Consider the following 20,218-nt stretch of genomic DNA (forward strand, 5'->3'; position numbering starts at 1 on the left):
ATTCCAATGCCAATGACCTTCAACTACAAGCGCGTAGGCACACACACCTCCATACAAAAAAAAAAATATATATATATACATATATATATAAAGTCTCCTGTGGAGTACTGCGACTCAAGCTACCTAAAAACGTACACATCATTGGGTTCGCAGACGAAATCGCTTTTGTGGTTATAGCAAAGCACATACACGATATAGTTACGATTACCAACAGGAAAATAGCAGTAATAAGCGATTGTCTCGAAACTAACGGACTGATCCTAGCAGAGAGCAAGACCGAATCGGTACTCATTACTGGCAGAAAAGTCCGGGAAGTTGCCACGTTCAGTACAAGGATGCAAGGATGTCCTTATATCGCCGTGGCCTTTTTTCTACATATGCCACTTGCGCGCTGAGAGTATGCTCTGCGTTCCGCACAGTATCGGAATATGCTACCCTAATAATTTCGGGCTTACACCCTTTGGACCTCTTGGCCAAGGAGATTCAATGTCTTACGAATGACAGGTTACCGCACAATACACTAAAAGGAATTGTAAGGGCAGAGACGGTGAATCACTGGCAAAAACGCTGGAAGGAAAGCGAAAACGGCCGGTGGACATTCCGACTGATCCCCAACGTTGAACCATGGCTAAAAAGATCGCACGGTGATTTAGATTTCCACCTAACTCAAATCCTGACAGGACATGGCTGCTTCAAAGCATATTAGAAACGATTCGGACACAAAAATAACGACACATGCGATTATTGCGGAGGCGATACCGACGAAAATGTAGAACACACGTTCTTCTATTGCCCAAAATACAATTACGAGAGGCAACACTAAAAAAATGCGTTCGGCATAGACCCTACTCCTGATAACTTGGTAAACCAAATGGTTGAATCAGTAGAGAAGTGGAAAGCTGCTTGCGAAGTGGCAGCCAGGGTTATGAAATCCCAACGTGGTGGCGAACAGCGGGGGAGAAGAGAGCACGACTCAAACACACTAACATTGACGTGACGGGAAGGGATAATGTACGAGGGGAGTTATCGGACCAACAGAGGTGGGGCCAAGTAAATGCAACTTTTATTGTTGCATTCTGACCATCACGTAAGCATGAGTGTCACTCAACCATCTTCCCGACGTAATACTTGACGGTGGTACCGGGGCGAACGGTACAGGACGGTAGGAGGTTTAGTTCGGATAAAAGTTCTACACTGACATGTTGTCCTGCTTTCGAAGCTTCCTCCTCGTAAAAAAAAAAACATATACACCTGCATGCATAAACATACATATATGGATTTGTGAAAATATGCGCTTTATTCCGATTCAATAATGTTGAGTGTGACATTTTGTCAGGCATCAGTGGGCAAATACGCGCCCACAGAGACAAAAATACAAGCACACGCACACTTAGTCAAAATCGAATAAATACTAAGCACATACACCGTTACGGTGGCAGGAAAACGCAACACTAAAGTTTGTTTAATCACATTTAATCGCAGAAAACTAAATAATAAACACACACAAATAGTCGCATACTCACACACACCCGCATACTCACACACACAGGGCTTGGGCTACTGTGGGGATCAGCAGGTGGCGGATAGTTAAACGGCCTCCAGATATGAAGGTTTGCTGCGAATAACCAATAAGCAGTCCCCGACCAAAGCAGCAGGGATGGAGGGTATAGTTTAAAAGGCTATATCTACCCGACGAAGTCTCTGTGATGGGGCGAACCGACACCCCCCAAAACTACGTGTTAAACAAAGAAAAGTCCCGGAAGCGTCGGCCTCAGATTGAGCGGCTAACTGGGCAGCGTCTGCCTCCAGGTCAGGAGCGGCTGAACCAACCAACAACAAACGAAAATTGGAATAGTTCTTTCAAAATGGATACCAGATTCTAAACTCAGTAAGACTCAGGTGAAAATCTACTGGAAACGGTTCTCAAAATTTACACATTGGAGCTGACAGACATAGCATTCGGTGACTTTAGTAAGCGGAGTGAAATCTTGTCGAAATGGCTCACCGGCTAATGTTACGTCTGCCTTCCTTCCCCACTAAAACCCCGGCAAGGCCTCAAGGTACGTTCGATGCTGACGCTGATCTGGCACTGAACTTATGTACCCATAAGGACCTACGTCAACCCTTGCGTGACCTCCCTGCACTGCAAAAATAACCACGGGATCATCACAGCGATTGCACATAGCGAGCAGAGATAGCGGCCTCAAGAGGGGACCCAATTAAATGAACACCATAAACCATATTTACAATATCACTGAAGCCGAATTTGAAAATGCAAACGAGCATATGGCCTTTAGGCGAAGCTTAAATGTAATGCGAACACCGCCACTACATATCAACCACGAAGGCAGCACAGCAGCGGGTGTTAAATAAGACAAGCAGCAAAATGTAACTCTTATGGCAAGGAAACCCATTACTGGAGGAAATATGCCAGCCTTCTACCAAGTCGGCGAACAGATTGGCAAACTGGTTACTATGCTTGAGGATGGAAAGGGACGGTCTATCCACCAGGCCATGAGGGACACAATAGGACGGATAACCTCACTATATGAGCTAGCTGCCTCTGAGCGTGCTACCAATCCAAACCCCTGTGAAAGGAGGGAAAACACGACCCAAACTTCGCTGTGGTTTGTGATTGCGATGCAAGCGAAGAGGAAGCTTGAAAACGAGAAAGAAACTTCAAAGAGTAAGAGACGAAATGACTCTGGTAAAATGCAACAAACGAGAAAACCTGACTGTGCAGCACCTCTCCCGGAAGATCAGGCACCTGAATGGCAATTGGTGAAAAACAATCGTGATAAACCGGACTTGAAAAAACCTGCACCAAAGATCCCAAAACGGAAACTGAAGCGCACAGAAGATCTGGTGATTTCGAAGACCAGTGAGATGTCTTACGCTGAAATGCTAATGAAAATGAAATCCGACCCCAGACTTCAAGACCTCGGTGACAGCTTGAGCAAAGCAAGGAGAACAGCGAAAAGTGAACTTCTGCTAAAATTTAAAGCAAAAACAAAGGAGCACTCTAAAATACTCAAGGAACGCGCAGTAGAGATCTTAAAAGACAGAAGTTAAAGTTCTAGCACAAGTAGTAAGTCTAGAAATTAGAGATTTAGATGAGGCAACGACAGCCGAGGAAGTATGTACGTCCATAAACGAAACTGACGAAAAGAATCTAGAACGTAGTGCCATCAAATGTATGAGACGGCTTAAAAATTAAACGCAAATTGCCATTATTAGTGTCCCTTTGGCAACATCAAAAAACTCCTAGACGCAAATAAAATAAAAATTGGCTGGGTTAATTGTAGGGTCCCGGAAATTACAAGACCTATCCGATGCTTCAAATGCTTTGAGTTTGGCCATAAATCGCGTAGCTGTAAAATCAACAGAGATCTCACCGGCTCTTGCTATAGATGTTGAGAAAAGGGGCATGCCTCTATAAACCATTGTTCGGCAGCCCAAGCACTAGTGAACCATATAAGACCCCAAAAAATTACAATAACTGGGTCGAGGACAAAGACTCGAAATCTGAGATATGGACCTTTAACAATATTCCTTTTGAAAATACTCAGACCATTAAAGAAAAAGGCTCCGTGTACGCAAAGGTAAAGGGCATACATTTTTACAGTTGCTACGCCGCTCCTAGCCTATCCCTTTGTGAATTCTAGGATATGAAAGACACCGCTAGTCATTGCTGGTGATTTTAATGCATGGGCGGTGGAATGGGGGAGTATGATCACAAACGCGAGGGGCACAACCCTACTATCATCACTTGCAAATCTTAACCTTGTACTCCTTAACAACGGATACAAGCCAACTTTTATCAAAGGAAGAGCGTCATCGTATTTATTTTTGCACCCAAAAGCGAAATAAGACGCTGGAAAACAAAAGTTTGTGATACAGAAATTCTCGATATCTCCCGCAATCCTACGTAAGATCGTCCGTAGTTTATTTCCAAGATGCGAACCTATGCAAGTGCCACTTCTTCAAACTAACCCGGACGAAAGTGTCCCACGAAGAAATACAACATGTGGTGAAAAGAATCAAGATTGGCAATTCGTTACTAAGCGTATCATCCAAAGGAAGCTAAAATTCTTCCAAAACGCATACACAAGTTGCTTGAAGGAAGGGATCTTCCCCAAATGTTGGAAGCGTCAACGCCTCGTTCTTCTCCCCAAAGGTGATAAACTTCCAGAAGAACCCTCGTCATATCGGCCCTTATATATGCTTGACACGGCTAGAAAAGTTTTTGAGACAATCATCTGCAAGCGACTCGAGAAATATACGGAAGAAGACGCTGGGCTGAATCCAATGCAATTCGGTTTCAGGAAAGGACGAAGCACAGTGGATGCGAAAAATGCGGTTATCAAAATAGCAGGAAAAGCATTGGAAGGGAGTAGGTGGCTCTGGGGTGACAAAAAATACTGTGTTGTGATTACCCTGGATATCAAAAATGCCTTCAACACAGCGAACTGGACTCTAATCATTAGAGCTCTGACAGAGTTAAAGGTTCCAAACTACCTTATCCGAATTGTGGCAAGCTACTTTGACAACAGAGTATTAGTATACGAAACAGAATGTGAAACATATAAAGTTACAGGCGGTGTTCCGCAAGGGTCAGTTCTCGGCCCTGTACTCTGGAACGTGATGTGCAATGGGGTTCTGAGAGTCGCGATGCCAGATGCGGTAAACGTAGCAAGTTATGCGGACGACATTGCGGTCGTAGTAGTAGCTAAAACACTGTACGAGGCGAGGAACAAGTGCAGTGAAAGCATCAGCAATATTATGAGGGCTAACATGTCACCTAGCCAATATAAACAAGAACTGGCAAAAATCAACGAAAAATGCCTCCGAAAATGGCAGGAGAGATGGAATACCTCAACGAAAGGAAGGTGGACCCACTCTCTGATACCCAATATTAGAGAATGGGTTACGCGGGATCATGGAGAGGTGAACTACTACCTCACGCAGTTTCTATCTGGCCACGGCTGCTTCAGAAGCTATTTGTACAAATTCAATGTGGAATCTTCTCTCTGTATGCACTGCGAAAATTTTATAGAAACAGCAGATCACGTACTGGTGGAATGTGTCCGCTTCCAAAAGGAAAGGGAAATACTTTCCGATAAAGTAGGAAAGCCCTTACCCATACGTTCAAGAGACGTAGTAAATTTTATGCTAACTTCCCACCTAGCATGGGATATGGTATGTGGGATAATAGCATATATTATGCAAAGGCTGAGAGAAGATGAAATTGCGGTAAGACCGAGAGTGCAGTCACGAGAAGCTGCAAACGTAGAACTTATTTATAAAATAGCTGTTATATACTTAAACAATACCAGCCCTGCGAAGGAAAGCCTATAGGTAGTTTCGCAGGGAAACACAGGTCTGTTGGCAAGGGGATGCTTTAGCACGTATGCGCTGTATGCGAATCGGGCATAATTGTTGGTACGGGCCAACAATATCTTTTGAAGATTTACACCCACCTTTGGCGTATCCATAAAAAAAGAAACAAAAAAACACACTCGTCCCGAAGATGGGGGTGTCCAAAAGCGTGCTGGTGTTTGTCCCAGTATTGGGGACTGCGTTTTCTTGGGCCAACCAGCGGTCGTAGTATCGACTTTTTAAGCCCACGGATCGATTCGATGCAGGGCCACATCGGTTGACTCAGGACCGTTACGGGGACATCGCTCCGTCCGGCGGCCAATAGAGTAACCTGTTCCAGTCAATTGGGTGGGGCTGTGGGCTATACCACTGCGATAGCGCTTTAATCGACCGCTTGGGTGGTCGGTGCTACTGATCTGGTCGGCACTGCAATTCACGACGTTGAGCGGCAGGAGTGAAGAATGCGGCATAAAAGCTAGCAGATAAGCTGAAGTTCCTGTGACTGTGGCGATCGACACCGAAACACAGAAGTATGTGTTCCCTTATCATGTTTGGACATGATGAACAAAAAGCAAAATCCAGGCGCGACGGACCCATAATGGGCGGCTTCCTGGTCAGCATCTGTTCACCATGTTAGGTGCGGCTGATATTACAACTTGACCGGTACACAGCGCGGCGCACTGGGAGGATGGAAAAGGTGATGTGAGCTTGCTCTGCCGAGGTGTTAGCTGCGTGGTGTATCAGTACTTCGGTCCCTGGTCAGGGAATGTGCATTGGGCGCAGGGGTAGTAGCCTGCGTTGCCCCAGGCGAGCGCCGGTCCGTCCGTGTTTTCCGGGACTGGTAAAGCGAAGGACAGGCTTCAGGGAACTGGGGTAGGAGCATGGTTTCCGAGGCTACACGCGTTCCTGTCTATTATGGCCCGCCCCCCTACACACGATGCGCTGTAAAAAAACAAACGAATGGAGAATTATTTAAACAAAGATAACAAAAACAAAAGCAGCAGTGTACAAGACTGCTTGACGAGCAACGGTACTCAAAGCTCTGTCAATAAGATACCAGAATCGGAACAATCCAGGAGAACGCCGAGTAGTTGTTGCGTCGATGCTGATCCCTTTAGACGCGCACCAAGATTGAGGCGATCACCGAAACAAGGGCTCACCGTGGAAAGGCCTGAAAGAGCGAGATCGTCGCCACCAGCGCTGCAAGACAGCACCCTTCGAGCGGAACTAACGCAACCAGAAGGGGACATTATAGCTGAATTGGGAGATATGATCAAGAGGCTAACGAAGCAATGAAACTGCCTCAACAACAAAGTTAAAGCAACCAGGCGAAATGTTCCTTTGAGACACACAGGAGTAGATTCAACTCCAAAAAAGCCCCGCTGGGATGAGCAGCAAACGCAAAAGACCCCGCCAAAAAAGAAAGCCGGAGAAATACTTCTAGAAAGAAGTCCCAGATGAACACGGGAGCATATGAAAAGGACATATGCAAGGTTCCGGGCGATCAAGCGCAAATAAGAGCCCTAACCCACGAAATATCAGTGGAGATCCGAGACTGGGACGAAATAACCACCAAAGAAGACATAGCAGTAGCAATACAATCACAAATCAAAGAGCTAAATTCCTTTGACGAAATTGCGATCAAAACCATGAGATAGGCGTACGTGGGCACGCAAACGGCAGTCATCAGCCTTCCCACAGCGGACTCAAAACGGCTGCTTGACGCCCATAAGATCAAGATTGGATGAGTGGTATGCAGAATAAGGGAAAAGCTTAACCTCAGAGAGTGTTTCAGGTGTCTGGAATATGGCCATCTGGCGAGGGCATGAACGAGTGAGGATGATCGAAGCAAATGTTGTGCTAAGTGTGGTGAAAATATGATAAAAGCCCGTCGTGTGCAGCATGCAAAAGCAGTGGGAAAAAGAAGACAGGTCACCGGATAGGAAGTTGGAAGTGTCCTCAATATCAAGCGGCGTGTAAAAAGATAAAATGAAAGTTGTCCAAATCAACCTAAATCATTGTGAAGCTGCTCAAGAAGTGCTGAAGCAAACAATCTTCGAGGAAAAGGTAGAGGTGGCGATAGTGTGTGAGCAGTACAAAAACACAAACGCGGCCACATGGATCTCCGACAAGGAAAAAAAAGCTGCCATATGGGACTGTGGGGCAACGCCTTCCAAGATAAGCCGCTATTGAGATTACGAAATAATTATCGATGAATTAGTCCGAGATGCCCTCACTACTACGCCAAACGTGATAGCAGACGATTTCAACGCATGGGCAATTGAATGAGGAAGTAGCTACACAAACAGGCGGGGTAATGCTCTACTCAAAGCGTTTTCTAGGTTAGATGCTGCTGCTCAATACCTGTGGTAGAAATAATTTTGAAAATAATGGACGCGGATCGGTAATAGATTTTACTTTCGCCAGCAGCACGCTGGTTCGATCAGCAAATTGGAAAGTGAGCGACTTTTACATACATAGCGATCACCTGGCCATCTTGCTGGAAATCCGCAAGCACACACAAACCCAATGCAATGTTAAAAAATTGCAGAAAAAAGGATGGCAGCTTGAAACCTTGGATTAAGAAATTTTCAAACTTATGTTGGATGGGAACTTAGATGATGCGATGAATGTTGACCGACAGGCTGAAAAACTAGTGAAGCACATAAGTAAAGCCTGTGATGCTGCTATGTGTAGAAAAAGGCACAACATAACCCAAAGGCCCGCATACTGGTGGAACGAGGAGATCAGCACATTAAGAAGCGACTGCCATAAAGCGAAACGCCTATGCCAAAGAAGCCAAGGTACACCACACAAAACGTAATGAACTCAAGAAAGCTATCAAAAGAAGTAAGTCCTCAAGGTTTAAAGAACTATATGAAAAGGTAGACGAGAATTCGTGGGGTGACGCGTATAAAATAGTGATGGCGAAAATCAGAGGGGGTAAAATTCAAGCACCAACCTGTCCGACCCTCTTAGAAAAGGTGGTGAAAACGCTTTTCCCAACGCAAGAACCCCAATCGAGTATAACGATACCAACCGTGATGGAATCTCCAATTGTCGACGAGAAGGGGTAATGGAAGCGGCGGAGAGATTTGGCAACGCAAAGGCGCCAGGACTTGATGGCATCCCGAACAGGGCACTGAAAAATGCCATCAACCATAGCAAGAGGGCTTTCGCCGAACTCTACTCACGATGCCTAAATGAAGAGGTTTTCCCAAAAATTTGGAAAAAACAGCGGCTGGTTCTTCTTCAGAAGCCAAACAAACCAGCGTGATCGACACGATGGCCAAAATACTGGAAAGACTGATTTGCACACGTCTAGAAAGTCACCTAGAAGAAGAGTCTCCTGGTTTATCTGAAAACCAATTTGGATTCAGAAGACATCGGTCCACTTTAGACGCAGTAGGAAAAGTGACGGGCATTGCGGCCAAGGCCATAGAGGGCACCAGATGGATGCATGGAGATAAAAAGTACTGCGCTGTGGTCACGCTTGACGTTGAAAACGCTTTCAACTCTGCTTACTGGCCACATATACTTAGGGCATTAGAGGCAAGAAACACCCCGGCGTATCTTCTGAGGACAATTAGAAGCTATTTGTCTGACAGACTACTGCTGGATGATACCAATACATGTCCAAAAACCTACATGGTGACAGGTGGAGTACCACAAGGTTCCGTACTAGCCCCATTATTATGGAATATGCTGTACGACGGGGTGTTACGATTACCGCTGCCAAAAGAAGCACAGATAATTGGCTTTTCGGACGACATTGCCGTAACGATCGTTGCTAAAGAGCTCTTTCAGTTACAAAACATGTGCAATTAGACCGTGTCGAAAATTAAATATGCAGCTTGCAGGTGAAAAAACAGAGGCAGTGCTCATCACTGAGGTATCTTGGCGTTATGATCGATACGAGGCTCAATTTCAAGGCGCACATTGAAAAGGCCTGTGGTAAGGCGGCTAAAGTGACTGCGGTCCTGTCGAGAATCATGGCAATCATTGGTGGCCCAAGTCAAAGTAGGAGAGCTCTTCTGGCTAAAGTTAGCCAATCAATGCTTATGTACGCAGTTCCCATATGAGGGACAGCCCTTCGTCAAAAAGTGGGAACGCCAAATCTGTGTCCAGGTTATGCGCCTTTAGAGTTGCCTGTGCGTTTAGAACGGTGCCGCACGAGGCGAGTGCTATCATATCTGGTCTTATGCCACCGACTCTGAGTTAAGGAGAGTCTACTGTAAAACAAAAGCCATGAATAGGTGCCTAACGGCCGACGAGCGCAAATAGGAGAGGAAGATAAGTCTTGAGGAGTGGCAAAAGCAATGTAATTCGGCAGGCAAAGGAAGATGGACATAAAGACTTATTAAGAATGTGCCGGCCTGGATTGACAGACCACACGGAGAGACAGATTTCTACTTAACGCAGTTCTTATCGGGTCATGGCTGTTTCAGGGAATACATGCTTAAATTCGGCCAAGATGACGAAACACACTGCTCTTTCTGTGGAAATGCCGCAGAAAACGCAGAGCACATCTTTTTCTCCTGCACGAGGTTTGCAGTGGAGAGAGAGACCATAGAACAAAATAGTTAGTCACATGCTGCGATCACAGCTGGTGTGGGCTAAAATTAAAGAGTGGACTGCAATAGCGCTCCGAGAACTCAGAATAAAAGAAAAGCAGCGCAGAAGCATAAGACCACATGAATAACCCTCGAGGTAGGTCGCGAAGAGGCAGTTATCGCCCAGCTTGGTCCTGCGAAGTAGTGCTTAACGGCGGTCCCGCAGGTCCGAATACAAGCTATAGCAGCAGAGTTAAGGGCTTAGTACGTAGTCATACTGTTTCCCAAGACCAGCATAGTGATTTAACACTGTCTGAGCGTGGTCCCGAAAGAGGTGTACTCTAGCGAAAAATATGAATCGTGCATTCTACCAGTCTCACCTTGGCAGTATCTATAGAAGATTCCCCCTCCGAAAAAAACACACACACATTTATTTATTTGTGCACTCAATTAAGCTCCTTGTTTAAATGCATAGTCTTGCAATAAATAACAAAAGTTTCCACAATTATATCCGCTGTTAATGAAAATCAAACGCGCGTTAAAGCGCAATTGCAGCAGAGGAAACAATAACAACAACAACTTTTACAAAGTACCCATAATAAGGCATATTAGCGGAAATACATTTATGCTGGCAAAAAATGCGCTTTAAATGAAAGCGGCAGTGGGAAAACAACACTGACAAAAAATTTAAAAGTTAAAAGAAAAACACAAAAATTACATTCAATAAAATAAACTAAAAATAATTTTAAAAAATAAACGAAAAATTAAATAAAAGCTAATCAAGTAAATAAATAACTAAATAAAAAAGAGTTAAGAAATAAAAAAAATAAAATTTAAACTAACTGCGCCTTAAATGAAATCGCCGGTTTTGCGAAATAAAAAAAATTAAAACTAACAAGTAAGGAAGGGCTAAGTTCGGGTGTCACCGAACATTTTATACTCTCGCACGATAACGTGATAATCGAGATTTCATTATCAGTCATTTACATATTTTTCAAATACCGTATTTGTGTAAAGTTTTGTTCCGCTATCATCATTGGTTCCTAATGTATATATTATACAGAGAAGGCATCAGATGGAAATCAAAATAGCGTTATATTGGAAGAAGGCGTGGTTGTGAACCGATTTCGCCCATATTTTGTACATGTCATCAAGGTGTTAAGAAAATATTACATACCGAAATCATTGAATCGGTCCAGTAGTTCCCGAGATATGGTTTTTGGTTCATAAGTGGGCGATGCCACGCCCATTTTCAATTTTTAAAAAAAGCCTGTGTGCAGCTTCCTTCTGCCATTTCTTTCGTAAAATTTAGTGTTTCTGACGTTTTTTGTTAGTCGGTTAACGCACTTTTAGTGATTTTCAACATAACCTTTGTATGGGAGGTGGCCGAGGTTATTATCCGATTTCTTCCATTTTTAAAGTGTATATGGAAATGCCTGAAGGAAACGACTCTGTAGAATTTGGTTGACATAGCTATAGTAGTTTCCGAGATATGTACAAACAACTTAGTAGGGGGCGGGGCCAAGCCCATTTTTCCAAAAAAATAACGTCCAACCATGCCCCTCCCTAATGTGATCCTTTGTGCCAAATTTCACTTTAATACCTTTATTTATGGCTTAGTTATGACACTTTATAGGTTTTCGGTTTTCGCCATTTTGTGGGCGTGGCAGTGGACCGATTTTGCCCATCTTCGAACGTAACCTTCTTATGGAGCCAAGGAATACGTGCACCAAGTTTCATCATGATATCTCAATTTTTACTCAAGTTACAGCTTGCACGGACGGACGGACAGACGGACGGACGGACATACAGACATCCGGATTTCGACTCTACTCGTCACCCTGATCACTTTGGTATATATAACCCTATATCTGACTCTTTTAGTTTTAGGGCTTACAAACAACCGTTATGTGAACAAAACTATAATACTCTCCTTAGCAACATTGTTGCGAGAGTATAAATACCACGTTAATGAAATCAATATCGAAACCCTTAAAGAACAGCATGAGGTAAATTTGCCAAAGTAGCACTAAAGATCTTAGAAAAAAACAAGTATAACAAAAAATTAATAATTTTCAGGAATTATGTAGATGAAGAGGTGGTAAATGTAAAAAAAATCTTACCTACTTCCTTTAATCCACTCGAAAAGAGGAAGACTATTTCAGACTTTATCAGTATAACCCCATAGGGATTAATATTCTACAGAGTTGGGGGAGATGTATGACTCTAATGAAGTTGAAGCTCTAATAGTTTTTAGGCAAGGTATTTATCTCTGTAAGTTCTGCAAGCCCTGGTCCATAAGACTGAGATTGTGGATCTCCATTTTCTTAGGAAGCCTTTTTGATAGAATATTATCATCCAAAGAGTAGTCAAGAAGGCTTAAGAGCAGTAACAGTCTATGTCGTTTAAACACAATACATGTGACTATAAATGTAACAGACTGGCTAAAAAAATTAACTAGAACAACATAACTCCAAATTAACAACATTTTCAAAAATATGCTATGAATAGATCGCACCGCAACAAACCAATTATAGGCTAGGGATATTTGAAATACATAAAGTACTTTAAATATTCAAGCAGCAAGCTTAGAGAAGTCAATAAAATTAATGTTTAAATTTCCTTCAAAGCTAATGTATTTAATTCCCAATTAAAATCAAAAAAGAATTCATATCGCAAAAGTTTTTTAACCCATCTATGTTCTGGAACTTTTTTTGCATAAGGAATGACAGTCAAAAGTCCGATACTTTGAGATGTTGTTGTTGTACCTCAACACGATGTGCCTTTGCTGTGTCTGCAACTACTGTGAATTGCAATATCCTGCCATTATTCTTTTCGCAAACTATTTCACCGCAAACATTTCTCTTTTTTCCTCTTTTCTCTTGTGCACACCAGATCGACGTTGACATGCATCTGTCGACAAACAGAAAAGGTGCGCATAAACTCCAGTTCAAACACACACAGCTATCCATACAATAGACACCGGCAAGCCTTTGACAGAGAGAGTGTATGTTTATGGAAGGTGCTTGTGCAGCATCCGGCTTTCCAGGCCACAAGCACCGTCTGCCAATGGAGTTTCCTCCAGACCTCAGCCAACGTGCGCTGCTTACCTGCGACACAGACGCCTGCGTTTGTTATGCAACATTTGCCATTTGCGACAGCCGTCCGCATTCCCTCCGTAACTGCAGCGCAAGCGAGTGTAAATTTAAAATAGTCACCTCATTAAATTGAAAAAGTGCGCCACAATTCGAGTGCTCCGGCCGTCGCCTGCGTCCAACCATTGCCAGCACTTTGCGTTTCCTGCCACAAGCGGTGGCACAGGTGCTGGCTGGTTAGTATTGGTGCCGCTGAGAATGTTGTAAGTGTGCCTTCTCCTGCTGCCATAGACTAGCACTGATCTACTGTACAGATACCAGCACTTCGTTGACATGCAACGAAGCGTGTGACTCTAAATTGTACCCCAATTAAAGGAAGTGTGGTGACTTCTGAGTAGCGAAGGTTGGGTAAGAGCTTAGAGGTTGGTGGTGAACATCAGCGCTTATTTGCTGATTTGATCTATTTGTTGTAGCCCCATTGACCTGAAATGTAAATACTGGGAAGCCTTCACTCGAAAGTTTTGAGGACGGTAATGATGGCCTTAGATTTAGTACCTTTATATCAATATAGTCGTGGTCCGAAAGTTGCAAGAGCAAAGTTCTAATAATAAGCTCTTAATATCGATATAGAAAGTCATTGAAGAACCTCAGGCTTTACAGAATGTAGTCGAGAAAAAGGACTTAGTTTAAATTAGGTAAATAGGCTGATTAGTCTTGAGGAAACGAATGATCCCACATCGTCTATTATAGACACTTGTCCCGAACTCCTAGATGTGGAAAAAAAGACCGTCGCATATCGACATACCGCCTAGAGCTAGCCAATTCGCCGGGTACGTAAAAAGTATTGCAACCTTAGATGTTTCCAATTCACTTTTATGCTCACCGCGAGCCAATGGGATAGTGTCCTGTTAGGAGCCCTATCATAACGACGATATCAGACTTCCTAAGAGATAGAAGTTCGATGATCTTTTTATGTTCCACACAGGCCGAGACAGCTTTCGTTGCCCCACAAGTGCTGACCAATGCTTGCTGAGCATGCACGTACCCTAAAGATCCAGCGTCCGAGGGCACAAAGATAAGGCCTTGTTTGCTCCCATCTTGACGGAGTTTTGATACGGGTACCTTTTCTTGCAGGCACACAGACAAAGCGAGCTCATGGCCTATATAGCAGCTCAGCTATTCGGGATGAGGCATATCTCACTAAAAGAAGCCGCACTTCGGAGAAGCACATCTCCTACTACCTTGTTGACTGGCACTTCTGCATGAAAGACATCAAAGTGGTCTCACAGTCAGAAACAAGAGTGGATTGAGAGATCACAACAGTAGATTCTCCCTCCAGCCTTCTCCCTGAGATTTGTTCCATTCGCTAAAAAACACTCTTTGAGTACGTTAAAGCTATTCAACGGCTTTGGTTTTACCGCCCTTCACCAGACAAATACTCAGAGAACATTAAGTAAGTAAGTGACTGTAAGACCAAAACGAAAAGCTTTCAAAGTACAGACTAAGGTCTGTTAATGTGCTTATATAACTTTATCGTGTACTGACTCACTAGATGATCCTTTTACATATGGCTCAAGCAGCTCACGACTTCCGCTCTTAGACCAAATATTCTCTGGGTAAATAGATACAAGTAGATAGTTAATACTATGGTATTGCACTGCTACATAGGGTATATTGTGCCCACTCCTACAACACATATGGTCATCAAGGTTCAGCATCCTGAATAATTCCAGGAGCCTGCTGGGCGTTGCTGAGGTGATGTGATCCGTGTCCATGTAGATGGAACTCAAGGCCTCAAGCCTGCTTCTGCAAATTTCTGGAAAATCCAGAATCAGGTGTGCTGGTGTTTCCTGTTCCAAGTCGCAAAACCGGCAGATTGCGCAAGAGACTATGCCCATGTTAGAAAAATGCTTTCTGAGCCTGCAGAGCCCTGTGTAGAGTTATTTAATTAATTATTTTAAAAATCTAGAGAAGTTGTACCTGCCTGCTGCCAGTGCTGTTCTCTCTCTGTACTCTCCTCTGTGCGGAGCAGCCCCTTAAGAGTGTTGGAGCCCCTTGGGTGCATGGTTCTGGTCCAGTCATCTTGGATACTACCGCAGAGCGAGCGTTCTTGCCTCTAGGCAGACAAAAACATTCATTTGAAGCCAAGATAGCGTGAGAAGGTGAAACCTCCCGGTCCTAGGGTGATACATTGAGTTTGGAGCCCGCCACGTAAAATACTACCAATGACAGGAAGAAAACAGCCTCGTTTGAGAGACCCCACTTTCGACAACGGCCTCTGCAAATGTTTTAAGGATTACGATTTAACGGTATACACCTGGAATGTCGGATTCCTCAATTAGGAAGACGCCGCTGCCCAACGGCTGACATTCGTACAGCTGCAAAGGAAACCATTGATTTTCGGAAAATGCAAAAGAACAGATGGTACGATAAGCAATGCCGTGTCGCAGTAAAGAGAAAGCAGAGTTCCTACCTCGCAACGTTACAGTCGACTAAAACTTGCGGGATGGTCTAGCTATCGAGAGCTGAAGAGGGAAGTGAGACGCATTTTCAGACAAAAAAATAGAGAGGCCACAATGTGTGAGTATTCAAACTCGTCGGCAAAGAACTGATAAGGAACATGTATCAGCATCTTTGTAGAAAGGTTGTCCGACGATTGGAATTTATGTGTTCTCTGTCCAATCTACAAAATGGGACGCCCCTAAACCCTGAGATAAGCCTCCTCAATATCGCATATAAAGTTCTATCGAGCGTATTGTGTAAAAGATTTAAGCCCACCGTCAACAAATTGAGTAGACCTTATCAGACAGCTTTTAAGCATGGAAAACCAACAACTGAGCAGATATTCCCCTAGAGTCAAACCTCAGAAAATACCCGTGAAGCTTCGAAATCTAACGCAGAATAAATCTTGCCAACAGGTACTACTTCAGACCGAGAAGGCAATGGATAAGTAAAGTCTTCTCTCGACCAAACTCTATAAGTCACTCATGATTTCAGTCCTAAGCGAATACCGCATTCGATGTAGCTATGAGCTGTAAGAGACATACGACGACATTGACATAGTTCAGCGAATTAAAAGACATCGGCTAGGTCATGTTGTCCGAGTGGACGAAAATACTCCAGCCCAGAAACTATTCGAAGTAGTAGCCGCCGGAAAAATCAGAGGAAGACCTCCACTTCGTTGGTAAGAGCAGGTGGGAAAAGACCTACACTTGGAATCTCCAATTTTCACCAAACAGTGAAAAGGAAGAATGATTGGCGGGCTGTTATAAAAACAATAAAAAAGAAGAAGAAGGATGGTTCAAGAAAGTCAAATAAACTGCAAACCAAAAACGCTCTTGTTTTTTCCAAGTAGATGTGAAAGGGCTGTTACCTCGGCAATCTGTACTTTGTGTGCTGATAATAATTTGTATACAAAGGAGTCGAACGTTGCCAAATCCTTGAACAAAATTCCTCTTAAGCTGTCAAGACAAATTTTATATCATAACCAAGAGTTAATATGGAAGAGGACCATCAACTCTTCATTTTGAGATCTGAGTTCATGTCAGCAAATATTCACTGAAATTGATTCGAAAATAGTTGAATGGTAACTTCAATCTGTAGTCTTCTAAAGGATCAGCACACTTTTTTCTAAGTTCTGAATTCTAACTGGTGGTAAACACTGAGGAACAAAATGACATTCAATATATTTCAAATTTTTGGTCACCATAAAATTTTATTTCATAGATTCAGTTTACCCTGTAACTAGTGAATTGCTAATTAGCACTTGGGTGAGACCCATTAAGCTCTGCGGCATGTGATCAAGTTCCTTTTAAAGCTATTTAATTTGCTGTCTCTTTTGATTTCCTTCCAAACTAAAATTCGTCAAATATAGTATTTTTGCACAAGGAAAACCAACATAATACGTTTTAGGGTATCTATGGTGCTCGCGGAGTGTTCGATGTTTTTTGAATATTCGAAATTTTGGGGGAGTTAAAATTAGACCGACGCACATAGGAGCATTTTCCTTCAAAAACCGCACAAAAGTGAAAATTACAAACTCCATCGATGCTACTCAAAATATATTTTTTGTAGTACCTAAGTAACCGTACTACAATAAACCGATTAAATTATAGACCTTCAGCCCGCCATATTGCCACACAAGTAGTCGGAACTTAGACTTCGTTCAGTATGCACGTCGCTATTCGTGATATTCTCTATTGTTCTCGAAATTACAAAGTGGATTTTTGTGTTGCGTGAAGTGAATTCTAAAATATATTTTTTATGGAATCTGGAGAAAGTGGTATGTATTTAAAATTAATAATATAAAGATTAATTTAGTTTATGTATTATTTTGTTTTTTTTTCGGGAAAACAATGAATCATCAAAAAAAAATAAAAAAATTTAATTTTTTAGAAATTAGTGTTTTTGTCATAGTGTCGGGGAGGTCAAGCTATAACTTATTTTCTTACTAAACTAAAAAGTTTCTACTTAAAAATGCGGAGACCCTATAAAGTATACATATATATAAATGATCAGTATGTTGAGCTGAGTCGATTTAGCCATGTCCGTCTGTCTGTCCGTCTGTCTGTCTGTATATATACGAACTAGTCCCTCAGTTTTTAAGATATCGTTTTGAAATTTTGCAAACGTCATTTTCCCTTCAAGAAGCTGCTTACTTGTCGGAATTGCCGATATCGGAATCAAGTTCTTGTATGGAAAGCTTTTGCATTTGACAAGATATATTAACGATATTTGGTATAGATTATTTTCTAAAGCAACAATGTAATCTCCTAAGAAATTGTTCAGATCGTGTGACTATAGCATATAGCTGCCATACAAACTAAACGATCGGAATCAAATGCTTGCCTGGGAAACTTCCTCATTTAACGATATATCTTCACGAAATTTGGTATGAGTTATTGGTTATAGAAATAATGTAATATCGGCAGAAATTTTTCAGATCGGCTCACTATAGCATATAGCTGCCATACAAACCGAACGATCGGAATCAAGGGTTTGTATGGAAAACTTTCACATTTGACGAGGTATCCTCACGAAATTTTACATGGATTACTGCTTAAGGTAATAATATAATCTCCGAAAAAATTGTTCAGATCGGATTACTATAGCATATAGCTTCCATACAAACTGAACACATAGTTACTAAAAGAAATGCACCTGTGAAGGGTATATTAGCTTCGGTGCAGCCGAAGTTGTAGATGTTTTGTAGTGTGGTTCCGGTGTTGAACCTTTTTGCCACTCCTAATCTAAAGAGTACAAAGTTACATAATAAGATAGAGTAACCACGACTTTTTCATTTAGCTGTTTAGACAAGCCATATTTACACCTTAACTCAGCAGAGTGAGAGGTGGCATATTTTCAGCAGAACTAGATACCAAAGTCGCCTTCCGCCTACCAGCCCACTACAGTGTCTTCCAAGCGGATATGGCAAAAATTAAATAAAGCCAATAAGTGTGTGGAGGATGGAGTCATGTGTAGAAGTTCACGCAAGTGATGAAAGTTCTCTGATCGCCATTCTCTTGGGAGTGTCCAGAAACGATTCTTTTACACATGGCTCAAGCAGCTCACAACTTCCGCTCTTTGACCAAATATCCTCTGGGTACCCTAAGAACATCCGTTCGAAGGCGAGCTAAAGTGAGAAGGCGAAACATCCCCAACATAGGGTTGTGCGCTGAGTTTGGGACCCGCCACATAAAAAACACCCCCAATTAGAAGGAACAACAAGCCTCGGATGAGAGACCCCCCTTTTGATGACGACTATGGCAAACGAAATATAGACTACGATATCAGGGCATGCACCTGGAATGTCCGGACCCTTAATTGGGAAGGTGCCGCTGCCCAGCTGGTTGATGTCCTCGCGAAAATAAAGGCTGACATCACCGCCGTCCAAGAAATGCGATGGACGGCACAAGGACAGAGACGAGTAGGTCCTTGTGACATTTACTACAGTGGCCACATAAAGGAGCGCAAGTTAGGTGTTGGATTCGTGGTGGGAGAGAGACTCCGTCGCCGAGTACTATCATTCACTCCGGTGAATGAACGTCTAGCCACAATCCGCATCAAAGCGATTTTATTCAACATATCGCTGATTTGCGCCCACGCCCCGACGGAAGAGAAGGACGATGTGACCAAAGATGCCTTCTATAAGCGCTTGGAGCGCGCTTATGAGAGCTACCCCCGCCACGATGACAAAATCGTGCTTGGCGACTTTAACGCCAGGATGGGCAAAGAAGGTATATTTGCCACTACGGTCGGTAAATTCAGCCTCCATGACGAAACAACCCCAAATGGTTTGAGGCTGATCGATCGCCGGGGACCGAAATATGGTCATCTGTGGTACTAGATTCCAGCACAAGAATATACATCAAGCTACCTGGCTGTCTCCGGATCGAAAAGCCACCAAACGGATCGATCATATTGTGATAGATGGAAGTCACGTCTCCAGTGTTCTAGACGTGTGTACGCTCCGAGGTCCTAACATCGACTCGGACCGCTGTCTTAATGCAGCCAAGATTCGCACCCGCCTCTGTGCAGAAAAAAACGCACGTCAACAAACACAAGGTAGCTTCGACGTCGAGAAGCTGCAATCACAACACACAGCCGAACGCTTTTCTACTCGGCTCGCACTCCTGCTCATTGAGAGCACTCATCAACAACTCGATATAAGGAAATTATGGAACGGCAAGCGAGACGCATTTGCAGACAGAAGAAGAAAGAGGCCGAAATGCGTGAGTATAAAATGCTTGACAAGCTGGCCGACAGGGGTAATGCTTAAAAATTCTATGCAAAAATGCGGCTGCTTACAGAAGGTTTCAAGATCGCAGCATTCTCTTGTTGTACCCCCAAAGGTGATCTAGTCACCGATGCCCAGATCATACTTAAATTATGGAGGGAACACTTCTCCGGCCTGCTGAATAGCAGTGAACGCACAACACCAGGAGAAGGAGAACCCGATTCCCCAATCGATGACGATGGAGCAGACGTTCCATTACCCGACCATGAAGAAGTTCGAATAGCAATTGCCCTCCTCAAGAACAACAAAGCGGCTGGGGCCGACGGACTGCCGGCCGAGCTTTTCAAACACGGAGGCGAAGAACTGATAAGATGCATGCATCAGCTTCTTTGTAAAATATGGTCGGACGAAAGCATGCCCACCTTAAAAAAGGTGACCCCACATTCTGCGCCAAC

The sequence above is a fragment of the Bactrocera tryoni genome, chromosome 3 (genome assembly GCF_016617805.1).
Source record: "Bactrocera tryoni isolate S06 chromosome 3, CSIRO_BtryS06_freeze2, whole genome shotgun sequence".
Taxonomy (NCBI): domain Eukaryota; kingdom Metazoa; phylum Arthropoda; class Insecta; order Diptera; family Tephritidae; genus Bactrocera; species Bactrocera tryoni.